The 20284-nt window shown below is 28.7% G+C and overlaps 2 long non-coding RNA genes across 5 annotated transcripts; both read right to left on the reverse strand.

Moving 5' to 3' along the window:
• Nucleotides 1–734: 734 nt before the first annotated feature.
• Nucleotides 735–10902, reverse strand: LOC127083487 (uncharacterized). 4 transcript variants are annotated; one of them, XR_007788429.1, is made up of 4 exons: nt 10831–10902; nt 6234–6358; nt 1269–1384; nt 735–1179 (listed from the first exon to the last, which is right to left on the reverse strand). It is a non-coding gene; the product is annotated as an uncharacterized LOC127083487 (long non-coding RNA). The 4 variants fall into 4 exon arrangements; XR_007788428.1 differs by lacking the exon at nt 10831–10902 and adding an exon at nt 6447–6766; XR_007788431.1 differs by lacking the exons at nt 6234–6358; nt 10831–10902 and adding an exon at nt 10618–10674.
• Nucleotides 10903–13455: 2553 nt separating this feature from the next.
• Nucleotides 13456–15506, reverse strand: LOC127083486 (uncharacterized). The gene is made up of 4 exons (XR_007788427.1): nt 15160–15506; nt 14947–15071; nt 14326–14441; nt 13456–14235 (listed from the first exon to the last, which is right to left on the reverse strand). It is a non-coding gene; the product is annotated as an uncharacterized LOC127083486 (long non-coding RNA).
• Nucleotides 15507–20284: the final 4778 nt, after the last annotated feature.

Here is a 20284-nt window from a genome sequence, read left to right on the forward strand (position 1 = left end):
TTACTATTTTATTTTGGCTTACTGGAGAGTACTTCTGGTACTCCTAACTTGTTTTGTTAGTTGATGTAATGTGATTATTTATCTTAATTTATCATCTTTGCTATAAAATAAATACATACATAAAGTTAAAAAATGCATCCATTTAAATATTTTAATATAAATAACCTTAATACACATTTAAGCAATTTATTTGTATCAATAATTCCTTACATATTTAAGCGAGTTATTCGTATTTATCATTTCCTTAATACATGTGAAGCCAGTACATGTGATAATATAACTAGAAGGTATATCTTTAGACTTAAGATAATATACAAAATTGTCACTTTCAGGATGACATTGTAATAATACGACTTCGATAATGTAATTTAAAGAGTCTGATAATGTAATTTAAAGTTGTGATAATGCAGCTTTGGGAACGAAATTGTGATAATGCAGCTTGGAGGAGGATCTGGTGAATCCAATGGCATCCATTGGCATTGTGATAATGCGACTTAGAGTGGGATCAGATGAATTCATATCATTCTGTGGTATTGTGATTCGACTCGAAGGAGGATTAGAAAGTATTATATCTTGCATTCGCGATGATGGTCCACTCATAGTTTTTAGCAGTGGTTCAGGAATTGACGATAGAGTAGATTCCATCATTTCAGTAACATTACCCCTTTGATTAGTTTATTATGGATTTTCTTTCTTCGTCACATTATTCCCGATAGTTATTAATTTCCAAAATATTGTAGATAAATTACTTTTATTTTTTATCCCATACATTTCATAATTTATTTAATATTTCAACTCAAAGAATCAATGTCTCTCCTACAAATTATAAGCATACCACATCATAACAATGAGGAACATTAGATTCATATAAAGTGAAGGATTTCAATGATGTGTTCAAAATTTCCTCGAGTGAAAGATTTTTGAGTGTTGCCATTAACTCCTACTTCAAGCTTCAAGAATCATTTCTAAATTATGATCACTATCGTTTTATAGCATGCCCACTACTAACGTTTGAAGCAAAGGATTTCAACGGTGTTCACAAATTCCTCGAGTCAAAGGTTTCTGAGTGTTGCCATTAAATCATGCTTCAAGAAACATTTTTGAATTATAATCACCAAAGTTTGATAACTTGCACACTATTTTTCTTTGTATCCCCAATGCAAGCATATCCATCACAAACTAAATAAAATACAATAAAACAAAATTTAGTGGAAGATAAAATTACAATTCATCTTAGATCTAGAAAATAAGAAATAAATTGTTGATACCTGAGGTCTACTTATGATGGGCAAATCAAAATCAATAAATATGATGTCAAAATTCACACCAATCAACAAAAGTTGCATTACTTCTTGAGCATTGTTTGCAGGTTCTGTTCAAATGCCTGTTGATTCATTATGAACAATAATAAAACATAAGAACATATATATAGCTTTGAATATAGGAGTGAGACCCCTTTAATGCAGATCCCAAAAGGAAATTAAAATATGTAGATAAATGCAACTAGAAATCAGACTTAATTGGGACATGAAACAATACACAAATTGAACTTATAATCCAACCACTTTGATATGATCAAATCTAACGTAAGTTCAATAATCCATCCACTTAAATAGGATTAAATCAAATATTAGTTCAAGAATCTAACAAATACCTAACAAACATTTATTATAACCTGCTAGAACAATCCATCTAACACACTTAATGAAACAAAGAGAGGAGAAAAATATAATTTTTACTGACAAAAATTTGACCTCAACAAAACTCCATAACAGAAATCTCAAAATCCCAATGACAGCAAAAATCATTAATTAAGAGAAAACTCACCTCATTTAATCAAGGAAATCACGGTCGTTGACTCTAGGAAAAAATCTCTGACGAAAGTCCAATTAAATCGCAAGGTAGAGATGTTGCTGAATGAACAGACTTCATCTTTGACAGTTAGAGTGAAGCTGTATAATTTAGAACAAGATTTATTACAAATTAGATTGGAAAAAATATATGGGGGAATAAGATCGGGAGAAATTGTGCAAATTATACCTATATTTAAATCAAACTTATGATAACTTTTGTCTCCATTGATTCAAGTTGAGTTGGTATTAACAATGGAAGGTATCTACGACTGTTGCATAATGCTTGAAGAGACCCAATTGAATATAAAGGTAGGGGTTGGAATTATGTAATGGGTTTATACATATAAATAGGTTATTGTGTTTTTTCCAATAATAAAAATATTAATGCGTCTTAATATATAAAAAAATTATAATAAAAATACAAGATATTGGAAGGAAGATTTTCGTAGGTAAAAGAGTGTTAAAAGTATTTAGGGGATGATGTGAAACTTTTGAGAAACGGAAGACTACCTTTATTATTGAGTGTTTATAATTTTTGGCTTGATACAAACTCATCACCTCTATTTATACTAGTGGCATTCTTAAATCAATGACTAGGATTTTGACACCACAAACTTAATCTAATGACTATAAATCACTCTCTAGAATAATAACTTATCATTATCTTCTAGAGAGCTCTATAGATCTCTCTAGAATAGGCTTCTAGAAGTTGGACCTACTATAACACAAGTTTGGGCTTAAAATTACTAAGGCCCAAAAACTAACAAACCCAAATTCAATTTAAATATTCAACACCCCTTAAACTTGATTTTGTTACTCCAAAAAATATCTTAACTTGATGAAGTTTCATGCCTGAAATTCTTGGTGAAGATATCAGACGCTTGGTCGCATGACCGTCTCAACCAATATTGAGGCTTATAGTGAACTTTAAGTATTGGACCTTTATAAAATTAATTTTTTAAATATAATTAGTTTAAATAAAACTTATTTTTCAGACTTTTTGAGATGCAATTTTTTATATTAAATTATCATAATAGATTTTTTATAAAATTTATTTTCCAATGGATTGTAAAACTAACCCATTTAATCGTGGTTAAGACAATTTGATCTTAGATTAATTTTAATTTCAAAAAAAAAATGTAACTAGAACTTTCATTTGTTTTATAGCAACATCAATGAAAAATTACCTATATTTTCATATTTATAATTTTTTGTTTATTTTAATGAATTTATCTAGAGACCATTTTTGCGATGTAATAAAAGCTTGATTTTTGTTGTTGTAATTTTGAGTAACCTAATTCATATTTTCAAGTTGACATTATATATTTTAAAATAAATCAAAAAAATAATTCATAAAATATCTAAAAAATATTATAAATAAAAATTAAAGAGAACAATAGAACCTGATTTTCACATAATTAATTGTTACATTATTACTTGTCATCTTTCATGTTCCGTCAAAAATAAATTGTTGATCGATTTAAATCCTAACCAATTGAAAAACATGATAAATAATTTTTCATCAAATATTCCATTCTCTGAACATACCATGGCATGTAAATTTCGAGTTGATATTGAACCTCCCACCCCTAGCTTCTGTTCCTAAGAGTATAATTGGAGTTTGCACATAACTATCAAGTTTTAGGACTGTATTGGTCTTGTAAATTGTAAGGAATATCATCATAGAAAAGATGAAATGCTTATAAACTCTCTAATTAGGACACCATCTTTTTGTTCATTTTGTAGGTATAAAGCCTCGGTAATGGTACGTGGTCAATGACTTAGTAAATTTCGTGATCTAGTAGATTTTTCTATAGTTAGAGAATCACGCAATTGGGACTGGCTGATCAAAACTTCATTCTCATGTTTTGACTTTGTTAAATGTGGAAAATTTATAAAGTAAAAGCACGAGTTGTTAAATCTTTATATGTGACAGTTCCCACACATGAAATCCAAATCTTACTTTATGTAGTAGAAGTTGAATGAGCCATTGACATTGAACAATGAGGAAATTCGATCAGTTAATGCTAAATTATTATTCTCTTACAGTAACTAATTTATCTTCTACCAGATTTCTTAACGGCTTAAACTTGTTAATGTGTATGCTGATTCCAATTTCTTAACGGCTTAAACTTGTCAATGTCTACGATGATGCCAATTTCTTAACGGCTTAATCTTATATTTGTAAAATTAACATCATAAACCATCCTAAAATATGTATAAAGAAAAATTGTAATTTGTATAACATTATGGAAAGTGAAAGGATCGGGTTTAATGTATATCTAACAACGAACTAATGAATTTTGCACTATTGGTGAACAACGTGTCAGCTACTTAAAAATTGATTAAGAAGCGATCTTGATGAAACACCACCTTGTTTAGTATAAAAGCGTTTTATTAAATTTAGTTATTTGTAAAGATAATAGTTCTAGATATATTTTATTTTTCAGCCTTTGACTTTACATTCGTGTGTACAAGCATGACAAATACATGCACATAACCAAAGAAAATTACCTAAGAAATACAATGTTAATAAAAACTTATGTTCTCTTGTTTTTACTATTTTATTTTGGCTTATCGGAGAGTACTTCTGGTACTCCTAACTTGTTTTGTTAGTTGATGTAATGTGATTATTTATCTTAATTTATCATCTTTGCTATAAAATAAATACATACATAAAGTTAAAAAATGCATCCATTTAAATATTTTAATATAAATAACCTTAATACACATTTAAGCAATTTATTTGTATCAATAATTCCTTACATATTTAAGCGAGTTATTCGTATTTATCATTTCCTTAATACATGTGAAGCCAGTACATGTGATAATATAACTAGAAGGTATATCTTTAGACTTAAGATAATATACAAAATTGTCACTTTCAGGATGACATTGTAATAATACGACTTCGATAATGTAATTTAAAGAGTCTGATAATGTAATTTAAAGTTGTGATAATGCAGCTTTGGGAACGAAATTGTGATAATGCAGCTTGGAGGAGGATCTGGTGAATCCAATGGCATCCATTGGCATTGTGATAATGCGACTTAGAGTGGGATCAGATGAATTCATATCATTCTGTGGTATTGTGATTCGACTCGAAGGAGGATTAGAAAGTATTATATCTTGCATTCGCGATGATGGTCCACTCATAGTTTTTAGCAGTGGTTCAGGAATTGACGATAGAGTAGATTCCATCATTTCAGTAACATTACCCCTTTGATTAGTTTATTATGGATTTTCTTTCTTCGTCACATTATTCCCGATAGTTATTAATTTCCAAAATATTGTAGATAAATTACTTTTATTTTTTATCCCATACATTTCATAATTTATTTAATATTTCAACTCAAAGAATCAATGTCTCTCCTACAAATTATAAGCATACCACATCATAACAATGAGGAACATTAGATTCATATAAAGTGAAGGATTTCAATGATGTGTTCAAAATTTCCTCGAGTGAAAGATTTTTGAGTGTTGCCATTAACTCCTACTTCAAGCTTCAAGAATCATTTCTAAATTATGATCATTATCGTTTTATAGCATGCCCACTACTAACGTTTGAAGCAAAGGATTTCAACGGTGTTCACAAATTCCTCGAGTCAAAGGTTTCTGAGTGTTGCCATTAAATCATGCTTCAAGAAACATTTTTGAATTATAATCACCAAAGTTTGATAACTTGCACACTATTTTTCTTTGTATCCCCAATGCAAGCATATCCATCACAAACTAAAAATACAATAAAACAAAATTTAGTGGAAGATATAATTACAATTCATCTCAGATCTAGAAAAGAAGAAATAAATTGTTGATACCTGAGGTCTACTTATGATGGGCAAATCAAAATCAATAAATATGATGTCAAAATTCACACTAATCAACAAAAGTTGCATTACTTCTTGAGCATTGTTTGCAGGTTCTGTTCGAATGCCTGTTGATTCATTATGAACAATAATAAAACATAAGAACATATATATAGCTTTTAATATAGGAGTGAGACCCCTTTAATGCACATCCCAAAAGGAAATTAAAATATGTAGATAAATGCAACTAGAAATCAGACTTAATTGGGACATGAAACAATACACAAATTGAACTTATAATCCAACCACTTTGATATGATCAAATCTAACGTAAGTTCAATAATCCATCCACTTAAATAGGAGTAAATCAAATATTAGTGCAAGAATCTAACAAATACCTAACAAACATTTATTATAACCTGCTAGAACAATCCATCTAACACACTTAATGAAACAAAGAGAGGAGAAAAATATAATTTTTACTGACAAAAATTTGACCTCAACAAAACTCCATAACAGAAATCTCAAAATCCCAATGACAGCAAAACTCATTAATTAAAAGAAAACTCACCTCATTTAATCAAGGAAATCACGGTCGTTGACTCTAGGAAAAAATCTCTGACAAAAGTCCAATTAAATCGTAAGGTAGAGATGTTGCTGAATGAACAGACTTCATCTTTAACAGTTAGAATGAAGCTGTATAAATTAGAACAAGATTTATTACAAATTAGATTGAAAAAAATATATGGGGGAATAAGATCGGGAGAAATTGTGCAAATTATACCTATATTTAAATCAAACTTATGATAACTTTTGTCTCCATTGATTCAAGTTGAGTTGGTATTAACAATGGAAGGTATCTACGACTGTTGCATAATGCTTGAAGAGACCCAATTGAATATAAAGGTAGGGGTTGGAATTATGTAATGGGTTTATACATATAAATGGGTTATTGTGTTTTTTTCCAATAATAAAAATATTAATGCGTCTTAATATATAAAAAAATTATAATAAAAATACAAGATATTGGAAGGAAGATTTTCGTAGGTAAAAAGAGTGTTAAAAGTATTTAGGGGATGATGTGAAACTTTTGAGAAACGGAAGACTACCTTTATTATTGAGTGTTTATAATTTTTGGCTTGATACAAACTCATCACCTCTATTTATACTAGTGGCATTCTTAAATCAATGACTAGGATTTTGACACCACAAACTTAATCTAATGACTATAAATCACTCTCTAGAATAATAACTTATCATTATCTTCTAGAGAGCTCTATAGATCTCTCTAGAATAGGCTTCTAGAAGTTGGACCTACTATAACACAAGTTTGGGCTTAAAATTACTAAGGCCCAAAAACTAACAAACCCAAATTCAATTTGAATATTCAACACCCCCTTAAACTTGATTTTGTTACTCCAAAAAAATATCTTAACTTGATGAAGTTTCATGCCTGAAATTCTTGGTGAAGATATCAGACGCTTGGTCGCATGACCGTCTCAACCAATATTGAGGCTTATAGTGAACTTTAAGTATTGGACCTTTATAAAATTAATTTTTTAAATATAATTAATTTAAATAAAACTTATTTTTCAGACTTTTTGAGATGCAATTTTTTATATTAAATTATCATAATAGATTTTTTATAAAATTTATTTTCCAATGGATTGTAAAACTAACCCATTTAATCTTGGTTAAGACAATTTGATCTTAGATTAATTTTAATTTCAAAAAAAAATGTAACTAGAACTTTCATTTGTTTTATAGCAACATCAATGAAAAATTACCTATATTTTCATATTTATAATTTTTTGTTTATTTTAATGAATTTATCTAGAGACCATTTTTGCGATGTAATAAAAGCTTGATTTTTGTTGTTGTAATTTTGAGTAACCTAATTCATATTTTCAAGTTGACATTATATATTTTAAAATAAATCAAAAAAATAATTCATAAAATATCTAAAAAATATTATAAATAAAAATTAAAGAGAACAAATTAGAACAATAGAACCCGATTTTCACATAATTAATTGTTACATTATTACTTGTCCTCTTTCATGTTCCGTCAAAAATAAATTGTTGATCGATTTAAATCCTAACCAATTGAAAAACATGATAAATAATTTTTCATCAAATATTCCATTCTCTGAACATACCATGGCATGTAAATTTCGAGTTGATATTGAACCTCCCACCCCTAGCTTCTGTTCCTAAGAGTATAATTGGAGTTTGCACATAACTATCAAGTTTTAGGACTGTATTGGTCTTGTAAATTGTAAGGAATATCATCATAGAAAAGATGAAATGCTTATAAACTCTCTAATTAGGACACCATCTTTTTGTTCATTTTGTAGGTATAAAGCCTCGGTAATGGTACGTGGTCAATGACTTAGTAAATTTCGTGATCTAGTAGATTTTTCTATAGTTAGAGAATCACGCAATTGGGATTGGCTGATCAAAACTTCATTCTCATGTTTTGACTTTGTTAAATGTGGAAAATTTATAAAGTAAAAGCACGAGTTGTTAAATCTTTATATGTGACAGTTCCCACACATGAAATCCAAATCTTACTATATGTAGTAGAAGTTGAATGAGCCATTGACATTGAACAATGGGGAAATTCGATCAGTTAATGCTAAATTATTATTCTCTTACAGTAACTAATTTATCTTCTACCAGATTTCTTAACGGCTTAAACTTGTTAATGTCTATGCTGATGACAATTTCTTAACGGCTTAAACTTGTCGATGTCTACGATGATGCCAATTTCTTAACGGCTTAATCTTATATTTGTAAAATTAACATCATAAACCATCCTAAAATATGTATAAAGAAAAACTGTAATTTGTATAACATTATGGAAAGTGAAAGGATCGGGTTTAATGTATATCTAACAACGAACTAATGAATTTTGCACTATTGGTGAACAACGTGTCAGCTACTTAAAAATTGATTAAGAAGCGATCTTGATGAAACACCATCTTGTTTAGTATAAAAGCGTTTTATTAAATTTAGTTATTTGTAAAGATAATAGTTCTAGATATATTTTATTTTTCAGCCTTTGACTTTACATTCGTGTGTCTGTACAAGCATGACAAATACATGCACATAACCAAAGAAAATTACCTAAGAAATACAATGTTAATAAAAACTTATGTTCTCTTGTTTTTACTATTTTATTTTGGCTTACGGGAGAGTACTTCTGGTACTCCTAACTTGTTTTGTTAGTTGATGTAATGTGATTATTTATCTTAATTTATCATCTTTGCTATAAAATAAATACATACATAAAGTTAAAAAATGCATCCATTTAAATATTTTAATATAAATAACCTAAATACACATTTAAGCAATTTATTTGTATCAATAATTCCTTACATATTTAAGTGAGTTATTCGTATTTATCATTTCCTTAATACATGTGAAGCCAGTACATGTGATAATATAACTAGAAGGTATATCTTTAGACTTAAGATAATATACAAAATTGTCACTTTCAGGATGACATTGTAATAATACGACTTCGATAATGTAATTTAAAGAGTCTGATAATGTAATTTAAAGTTGTGATAATGCAGCTTTGGGAACGAAATTGTGATAATGCAGCTTGGAGGAGGATCTGGTGAATCCAATGACATCCATTGGCATTGTGATAATGCGACTTAGAGTGGGATCAGATGAATTCATATCATTCTGTGGTATTGTGATTCGACTCGAAGGAGGATTAGAAAGTATTATATCTTGCATTCGCGATGATGGTCCACTCATAGTTTTTAGCAGTGGTTCAGGAATTGACGATAGAGTAGATTCCATCATTTCAGTAACATTACCCCTTTGATTAGTTTATTATGAATTTTCTTTCTTCGTCACATTATTCCCGATAGTTATTAATTTCCAAAATATTGTAGATAAATTACTTTTATTTTTTATCCCATACATTTCATAATTTATTTAATATTTCAACTGAAAGAATCAATGTCTCTCCTACAAATTATAAGCATACCACATCATAACAATGAGGAACATTAGATTCATATAAAGTGAAGGATTTCAATGATGTGTTCAAAATTTCCTCGAGTGAAAGATTTTTGAGTGTTGCCATTAACTCCTACTTCAAGCTTCAAGAATCATTTCTAAATTATGATCACTATCGTTTTATAGCATGCCCACTACTAACGTTTGAAGCAAAGGATTTCAACGGTGTTCACAAATTCCTCGAGTCAAAGGTTTCTGAGTGTTTCCATTAAATCATGCTTCAAGAAACATTTTTGAATTATAATCACCAAAGTTTGATAACTTGCACACTATTTTTCTTTGTATCCCCAATGCAAGCATATCCATCACAAACTAAATAAAATACAATAAAAAAAAAATTAGTGGAAGATATAATTACAATTCATCTCAGATCTAGAAAAGAAGAAATAAATTGTTGATACCTGAGGTCTACTTATGATGGGCAAATCAAAATCAATAAATATGATGTCAAAATTCACACCAATCAACAAAAGTTGTATTACTTCTTGAGCATTGTTTGCAGGTTCTGTTCGAATGCCTGTTGATTCATTATGAACAATAATAAAACATAAGAACATATATATAGCTTTTAATATAGGAGTGAGACCCCTTTAATGCACATCCCAAAAGGAAATTAAAATATGTAGATAAATGCAACTAGAAATCAGACTTAATTGGGACATGAAACAATACATAAATTGAACTTATAATCCAACCACTTTGATATGATCAAATCTAACGTAAGTTCAATAATCCATCCACTTAAATAGGATTAAATCAAATATTAGTGCAAGAACAATCCATCTAACACACTTAATGAAACAAAGAGAGGAGAAAAATATAATTTTTACTGACAAAAATTTGACCTCAACAAAACTCCATAACAGAAATCTCAAAATCCCAATGACAGCAAAAATCATTAATTAAGAGAAAACTCACCTCATTTAATCAAGGAAATCACGGTCGTTGACTCTAGGAAAAAATCTCTGACAAAAGTCCAATTAAATCGCAAGGTAGAGATGTTGCTGAATGAACAGACTTCATCTTTAGCAGTTAGAATGAAGCTGTATAATTTTGAACAAGATTTATTACAAATTAGATTGGAAAAAATATATGGGGGAATAAGATAGGGAGAAATTGTGCAAATTATACCTATATTTAAATCAAACTTATGATAACTTTTGTCTCCATTGATTCAAGTTGAGTTGGTATTAACAATGGAAGGTATCAACGACTGTGGCATAATACTTGAAGACACCCAATTGAATATAAAGGTAGGGGTTGGAATTATGTAATGGGTTTATACATATAAATGGGTTATTGTGTTTTTTTCCAATAATAAAAATATTAATGCGTCTGAATATATAAAAAAATTATAATAAAAATACAAGATATTGGGAGGAAGATTTTGGTAGGTAAAAAGAGTGTTAAAAGTATTTAGGGGAGGATGTGAAACTTTTGAGAAACGGAAGACTACCTTTATTATTGAGTGTTTATAATTTTTGGCTTGATACAAACTCATCACCTCTATTTATACTAGTGGCATTCTTAAATCAATGACTAGGATTTTGACACCACAAACTTAATCTAATGACTATAAATCACTCTCTAGAATAATAACTTATCATTATCTTCTAGAGAGCTCTATAGATCTCTCTAGAATAGGCTTCTAGAAGTTGGACCTACTATAACACAAGTTTGGGCTTAAATTAGTAAGGCCCAAAAACTAACAAACCCAAATTCAATTTAAATATTCAACACCCCCTTAAACTTGATTTTGTTACTCCAAAAAAATATCTTAACTTGATGAAGTTTCATGCCTGAAATTCTTGGTGAAGATATCAGATGCTTGGTCGCATGACCGTCTCAACCAATATTGAGGCTTATGGTGAACTTTAACTATTGGACCTTTATAAAATTAATTTTTTAAATATAATTAATTTAAATAAAATTTATTTTTCAGACTTTTTGAGATGCAATTTTTTATATTAAATTATCATAATAGATTTTTTATAAAATTTCTTTTCCAATGGATAGTAAAACTAACCCATTTAATCTTGGTTAAGACAATTTGATCTTAGATTAATTTTAATTTCAAAAAAAAAATGTAACTAGAACTTTCATTTGTTTTATAGCAACATCAATGAAAAATTACCTATATTTTCATATTTATAATTTTTTGTTTATTTTAATGAATTTATCTAGAGACCATTTTTGCAATGTAATAAAAGCTTGATTTTTGTTGTTGTAATTTTGAGTAACCTAATTCATATTTTCAAGTTGACATTATATATTTTAAAATAAATCAAAAAAATAATTCATAAAATATCTAAACAATATTATAAATAAAAATTAAAGAGAACAAATTAGAACAATAGAACCTGATTTTCACATAATTAATTGTTATATTGTTACTTGTCATCTTTCATGTTCCGTCAAAAATAAATTGTTGATCGATTTAAATCCTAACCAATTGAAAAACATGATAAATAATTACTCATCAAATATTCCATTCTCTGAACATACCATGGCATGTAAATTTCGAGTTGATATTGAACCTCCCACCCCTAGCTTCTGTTCCTAAGAGTATAATTGGAGTTTGCACATAACTATCAAGTTTTAGGACTGTATTGGTCTTGTAAATTGTAAGGAATATCATCATAAAAAAGATGAAATGCTTATAAACTCTCTATTTGGGACACCATCTTTTTGTTCATTTTGTAGGTATAAAGCCTCGGTAATGGTACGTGGTCAATGACTTAGTAAATTTCGTGATCTAGTAGATTTTTCTATAGTTAGAGAATCACGCAATTGGAACTGGTTGATCAAAACTTCATTCTCATGTTTTGACTTTGTTAAATGTGGAAAATATATAAAGTAAAAGCACGAGTTGTTAAATCTTTATATGTGACAGTTCCCACACATGAAATCCAAATCTTACTTTATGTAGTAGAAGTTGAATGAGCCATTGACATTGAACAATGAGGAAATTTGACCAGTTAATTCTAAATTATTATGCTCTTACAGTAACTAATTTATCTTCTACCGAATTTTTTAACGGCTTAAACTTGTCAGTGTCTACGATGATGCCAATTTCTATACCTTACTCGCATGTTATATTTGTAAAATTAACATCATAATGTATAAACAAAAACTGTAATTTGTATAACATAATGGAAAGTGAAAGGATCGGGTTTAATGTATATCTAATGACGAACTAATGAATATTGCACTATTGGTGAACAACGTCTCAGCTACTTAAAAACTGATTAAGAAGCGATCTTGATGAAACACCACCTCACCTTGTTTACTATAAAAGTGTTTTATTAAATTTAGTTATTCGTAAAGATTATAGTTCTAGACATATTTTATTTTTCAACCTTTGACTTTACATGCACATAACCAAAGAAAACTACCTAAGAAAAACAAATACAATGATTTTCCTTAATGAGTAAATATAATAGAATTAAATATACATAGGAATACTAGATCCATTTGATAAACATTGAGATGGAGGGTGCTTTCCAGGTGAAGAAATTTGAATGGTAACGTGAGATGGAGGGTGCAAATATCTAATGTTCGGTAAAAAATTCCCCAAAGCATAACAAATAGCTTAAGTAATTATACTTAATCGCACAACTCAGTTTAAAAAAATAAGACTAAAAATTTATCATCTTTGCTATAAAAAAATTATATATATAAAGTTAAAAAATGCATCCATTTAAAATAATCTTAATATACACTCAAGCAATTTGTTTGTAACAATCATTCCTTACATATTTAAGCGAGTTATTCGTATTTATCATTCCTTAATACATGTGAAGCCAGTACATGTGATAATATAACTAGGAGGTAGATCTTTAGACTTAAGATAATATACAAAATTTTCACTTTCAGGATGACATTGTAATAATACGGCTTTGATAATGTAATTTAAAGGCTTCGATAATGTAATTTAAAGTTGTGATAATGCAGCTTTGAGAATGAAATTGTGATAATGCAGCTTGGAGGAGGATCTGGTAAATCCAATGCCATCCATATCATCCTGTGGTATTGTGATTCGACTTGAAGGAGGATTAGAAAGTATTATATCTTGTAGTCGCGATGATGATCCAGTCAGAGTTTTTGGCAATGGTTCAGGAATTGACGATGGTGTAAATTCCATCATTTCAGTAACATTACCCCTTTCATTAGTTTATTATGGATTTGCTTCCTTCGTCACATTATTCCCGATCGTTATTAATTTCCAAAATATTATAGATAAATTACTTTTATTTTTTATCCCATACATTTCATAATTTATTTAATATTTCAACTCAAAGAATCAATGTCTCTCCTACAAATTATAAGCATATCACATCATAACAATGAGGAACATTATATTCATATAAAGTGAAGGATTTCAATGATGTGTTCAAAAATTCCTCGAGTCAAAGATTTCTGAGTGTTGCCATTAAATCATGCTTCAAGAAATATTTTTGAATTATAATCACCAAAGTTTGATAACTTGCGGACTATTTTTCTTTGTATCCCCAATGCACGCATATCCATCACAAACTAAATAAAATACAATAAAAAAATATTTTAGTGGAAGATATAATAACAATTTATCTCAAATCTAGAAAAGAAGAAATAAATTGTTGATACCTGAGGTCTACTTATTATGGGCAAATCAAAATCAATAAATATGATATCAAAATTCACACCAATCAACAAAAGTTGCATTACTTCTTGAGCACTGTTTGCAGGTTCTGTTTGAATGCCTGTTGATTCATTATGAATAATAATAAAACATAAGAATATATATATATATATATATATATATATATATATATATATATATATATATATATATATATATATATATATATATAGCTTTGAATATAGGAGTGAGACCCCTTTAATGCACATCCCAAAAGGAAATTTAAATATGTAGATAAATGCAACTAGAAATCAGACTTAATTGGGACATCAAACAATACAAAATTGAACTTATAATCCAACCACTTTAATATGATCAATTCAAACGTAAGTTCAATAATTCATCCACTTAAATAGGATTAAATCAAGTATAAGTGCAAGAATCTAACAAATACCTAACAAAAATTTATTATAACCGGCTAGAACAATCCATCGAACACACTTAATGAAACAAAGAGAGGAGAAAATATAATTTTTACTGACAAACATTTGACCTCAACAAAACTCCATAACAGAAAACTCAAAATCCCAATGACAGCAAAAATCATTAATTAAGAGAAAACTCACCTCATTTAATCAAGGAAATCACGGTCGTTGACTCTAGGAAACAATCTCTGACAAAAGACCAATTAAATCGCAAGGTAGAAATGTTGCTGAATGAACAGACTTCATCTTTAACAGTTAGAATGAAGCTGTATAATTTAGAACAAGATTTATTACAAATTAGATTGGAAAAAATATATGGGGGAATAAGATCGGGAGAAATTGTGCAAATTATACCTATATTTAAATCAAACTTATGATAACTTTTGTCTCCATTGATTGTCAAGTTGAGTTGGTATTAACAATGGAAGGTATCTACGACTGTTGCATAATGGTTGAAGAGACCCAATTGAATATAAAGGTAGGGGTTGGAATTATGTAATGGGTTTATACATATAAATGGGTTATTGTGTTTTTTTTCCAATAATAAAAATATTAATGCGTCTGAATATATAAAAAAAATTATAATAAAAATACAAGATATTGGAAGGAAGATTTTGGTAGGTGAAAAGAGTGTTAAAAGTATTTAGGGGAGGATGTGAAACTTTTGAGAAACGGAAGACTACCTTTATTATTGAGTGTTTATAATTTTTGGCTTGATACAAACTCAAGTACATCACCTCTATTTATACTAGTGACATTCTTAAATCAATGACTAGGATTTTACCACCAAAAACTTAATCTAATGAATATAAATCACTCTCTAGAACTCTCTATTATTCAACAAAAATAATAACTTATCATAATTTTCTAGAGAGTTCTATAAATCTCTCTAGAATAGGCTTCTAGAAGTTGGACCTATTACAACAAAAATTTGGGCTTAAAATTACTAAGGCCCAAAGACTAACAAATTCAAATTCAATTTAAATATTCAACACCCCCTTAAACTTGATTTTGTTACTCCAAAAAAATATCTTAACGTGATGAAGTTTCATGCTTGAAATGCTCGGTGAAAATATCAGATGCTTGGTCGCAGGACCGTCTCAACCAATATTGAGGCTTATAGTGAACTTTAAGTATTGAACCTTTACAAAATTAATTTTTTAAATATAATTAATTTAAATAAAATTAATTTTTCAGACTTTTTGAGATGCAATTTTTTTATTATTAAATTATCATAATCGATTTTTGATAAAAAAAAAATTCCAATGGATAGTAAAACTAACCCATTCAATCTTGGTTAAGACATTTCGATCTTAGATTAATTTTAATTTCAAAAAAAATGTAACTAGACCTTTCATTTGTTTTATAGCAACATCAATGAAAAATTACCTATATTTTCATATTTACAATTTTTTGTTTGTTTTAATGAATTTATCTAGAGACCATTTTTGCGATATAATAAAAGCTTGATTTTTGTTGTTGTAATTTTGAGTAACCTAATTCATATTTTCAAGTTGACATTTAATATTATAAAATAAATCAAAAAAATAATTCATAAAATATATAAAAAATATTATAAATAAAATTAAAGAGAAAAAATATTATAAATAAAATAAAGATTTCTGTTAATTAATAATAATTGGCAAACTTTTTTCTGACGCAAAATAAAATCCGGTGACATTATTTGAGACACATGATTGCATCGTCCTTAAGGATGTAGAGTGTTTTTGTGAAATATTAATTTTAGGAAGTAATATAATTCTGGAAGACTTTTGTGATTTTCACCATATCCAAAGTTTTTTCACATTTTGTATATATATGGTGAGAGTAGAATCAATCAATAAAAACTTATTAGTTACTTACGATCAATTTTCATCGTAACCATCTTAACTTGTCTTATTGCAGGTTCAATTTGCAGCATAACATATCCAAAATGTACCGTATGTAAATTGATAAAAAATGATGCATTTATTTATTAAAATTAAATTTATTTAATTTCATTAAAACACATTAAAGAGTTAAATTGACCTTGTGATTTTATTTAAATATTATTCATAATATTATTCTAGTAATTATCAATAAATGAGATTTAACTTAAATAAAAATATAATTTATTTATCAAAAAGTTATTTTAAATTATAACAATAATAATTATTTTTTATATAGATAATAACTACAACAGTTCCCTACATATAAATAAAATAATTAAGAAATATTATAAAAAATTGTTGGACTGACATTATATATGTAATGCGTCAAACTGATGTTCCAAACTATACGAATCAATCCTAGAATGATAAATTTAACATATTGTGACATTTGTGTAGCAAGCTATATGAACCAAAGACACAGTATATGTTAGAGGTCTACCACTCGCATCACACCCCTCATATTTCTTTCTGTTGACGTTGTGGTGCGCTATTAGGCCATGCACGTGTCTGATTTTTCTAATGAGTATTATAGATATTTCGCCAATATCCCATACTAAAGGTACGACTTGACACTCACGTGGATGATTTCATTAAATATATACTGCAAACACTACTATGGAAACCCCATTTTACAACGATTGGAAAATGGATACTATCACGGTTAACCAACCGTTGGGAGGTAGGGTGTGGTTGTAAGTATGATATTTTCCACCACAGGTGTTTGATCGTTGTGATAAACTAAGTAGCATGCTACCTATCACAACGGTTATAGTAAACAATCGTTGTGCAATATATAAAGGTCATGACTTTGATTCCTATAGATGGTATCTTATACAATATTTAGTGTGCTACCTATCACCACAGTCTTCTTAATCAATAGTGGTGAAATACTTTGTTTTATTTTATTTTTTCTGATATAAAAAACCTATATTTTGTTTACCTATATTTTATACATATATTACAAACTTAAGTATTTTTTGTCAAAAATATTATTTACAAACATATATTTATCCTTGTTACAAATTACAAACATCAAAGATAAAATGATATATTTACAAACATCAAAGCAAAAATCATATATTAGCGCCCTTTTCAAGTAGCATATTGAAAATAAACGCCCAACGTCTACAGATATCTTTTAAGTAATTAGGGGAGAAATGTGTCTTGTCATTAAACGTCTATATAAAAAGTTTAAGAAAATTGAATATCACACTATTTGAAATATAATAGCAAACTTAAACATTAATATGTTATTATAAACATTTCATGACATAATACTCACACTCGTATCCCTCTTCTTGTCTCCTCGTCCACAAATTTAAACATTTCATGAATATATAATCACACATGCATGTAACTATACATGTATATAAAATGTAATGTAATTACCTTGGGCGTACAAAATGTGAGCTTTTTCTAGAATTGTTCATAATATAGTGTCGCTCCACAACTCTGTATATTGAAAATATTTTAAAAATATTACTTGATAAACTAATTACAAAGTCAAAAAAAATATTATTGAAAGTCACATAAATATAAACTTAGCTAGTAATAGTTTATTTCATCATGGATTCAAGTGGTTTGGGTAAGGAACAAAGTGTAGTTATCATATTCGTCCCAAGAGATATGATGATCAATCGAGCATATTCACTGATTGAACACAATCATATATAATTAGTATTTGGTAAAACATGGAAAGTAACTATAATAGAGAAACCACAATTTTAAAATAACTCACACATCGAGAAATGATGTTAAGTCTTTGTCTTTTCTCCAATCTAACTGTGAATCTATCTGTGTTTCAATCTTTTTTGGACTATTAGGTGTAAATCGAATACTGGCTAAATCCAAGAATCCATAAATATCTGCTTTATTTAAATCTATACAAACACGATGAATGTATCTAAATGGTTAAACAAAATTCAACAAATAAGTGAGGAATTAGTTCTATACAAAACGACGAATATACCATAATGAGATATTCAATTTTATACTTACGTGCACCAAACCTGAAGTATCCTCACGTCCAACCATTGTTTTCCAATGATCAAATCCTTTATATCAGTAGGATCGACATAGAAACACTCTAACTTTTGATCATGTTCTAGCTCAAGAGAAATTAGATATTTCTTATCCATAACGTGAAATAACAATTAGGTTATTGATTATTCAGAATAAGCCAAAAACTCATTATGGATCTCATTATCGACGGGGATGGTTGAGTAACTTCCTTTTGTGCTTGTACCACGTACAACAGTTCTTTCATGAACTTGATCGTCACCATCTTCATGTGTACACTATTGGACGGTTCCACGGATTTTCTACATCATAAAAATAACAAGAACACAAAAAAGAATCAACATAATATATATCATACATTCCAGATATCACAATATTCTAGCATACTACATATAAATCTTTCATTTCTTCCACGTCTTTCCTTCGATTTTCCTGCTCCTTTGCTAATGCATCTTCAAATTATTTCTTTTGTCTTTCCAACTTCTTCTCAAACTCTTCAATTGTTTCATTTTGCGTAGGTCAGGTGCTTTTTATGAATGTACCATAGAATAATCTCAGGTCGGTGCCATCTCTAACACCATGGACATGCCCATCATGCTCATTTGTTTCGATTGCTTCTATTAAAATATCATGTCGTGGTTTTAGAATAAAAGAACCTTCAGGGGCCAACACAACTAACGAATCCTAAACCACATGATGAGATATATATTGTTACTTATCAAAGCAATTTAAATAACACATGACATATGCAAAAAAAATCCTACTTACAATTTTCTAAGCGATTTCTCTTGAGGCATCTAAAGTATACTCTCCATTTGGTCTTTATCAAGCTCTCTTCCACTTCTCATGTCGTGATGGGTTGCGATCACAACTTATGGGATCCTCATCTCTCATTTGTTGTCTTTTTTCATTAATCATTGGTTTTTCAAGTTTCCTGTAACCCCACGAGACAATTTATGTATTCTTTTTTCGCCTTGTTCAACTTTATTGCTTCACTTTTAAGCTGTTATATACATTCGAAAATTATTAACTTGCATGTTTGTCTCCACAATTCATAAGCATAAAATTATCAGAACATAAAATTCACACTAACTAGGAAATCCTTAGAACTACAAGACTTCACAAACTTTTTCCAAACATTCTTGTCAAGAAAATTTTATCTCACCCACACATGCTCAAGATCAGGCTTAGGATACATCATGTAAACACGCGTGAATCGTGACTGTAAACCTCTCCAACAAGTATCAACATAAGTGCTCTATCTTTTTTTCCACATATCATCTTTAGAAAACTAAAATGTCAACTATAGTTACACTAATAAGTATGTATTATTAATTATTGAAAGTAATATCGAATCGATGAAAATTAAAATTAATATCAATATGCTTGTCCATATGCTCTCTTTCACATCCTATGGTGCTTCTTTCCAATCATTTATCAATGTGCTGACTTTGCTACATCCAAGGAATGTGATGACATTCCTCCATTGCATATATTTAGTCGAAGAATCAGATCAAAACAAGTGAAAT

This window comes from Lathyrus oleraceus, chromosome 5 (genome assembly GCF_024323335.1).
Source record: "Lathyrus oleraceus cultivar Zhongwan6 chromosome 5, CAAS_Psat_ZW6_1.0, whole genome shotgun sequence".
NCBI classification, from domain to species: domain Eukaryota; kingdom Viridiplantae; phylum Streptophyta; class Magnoliopsida; order Fabales; family Fabaceae; genus Lathyrus; species Lathyrus oleraceus.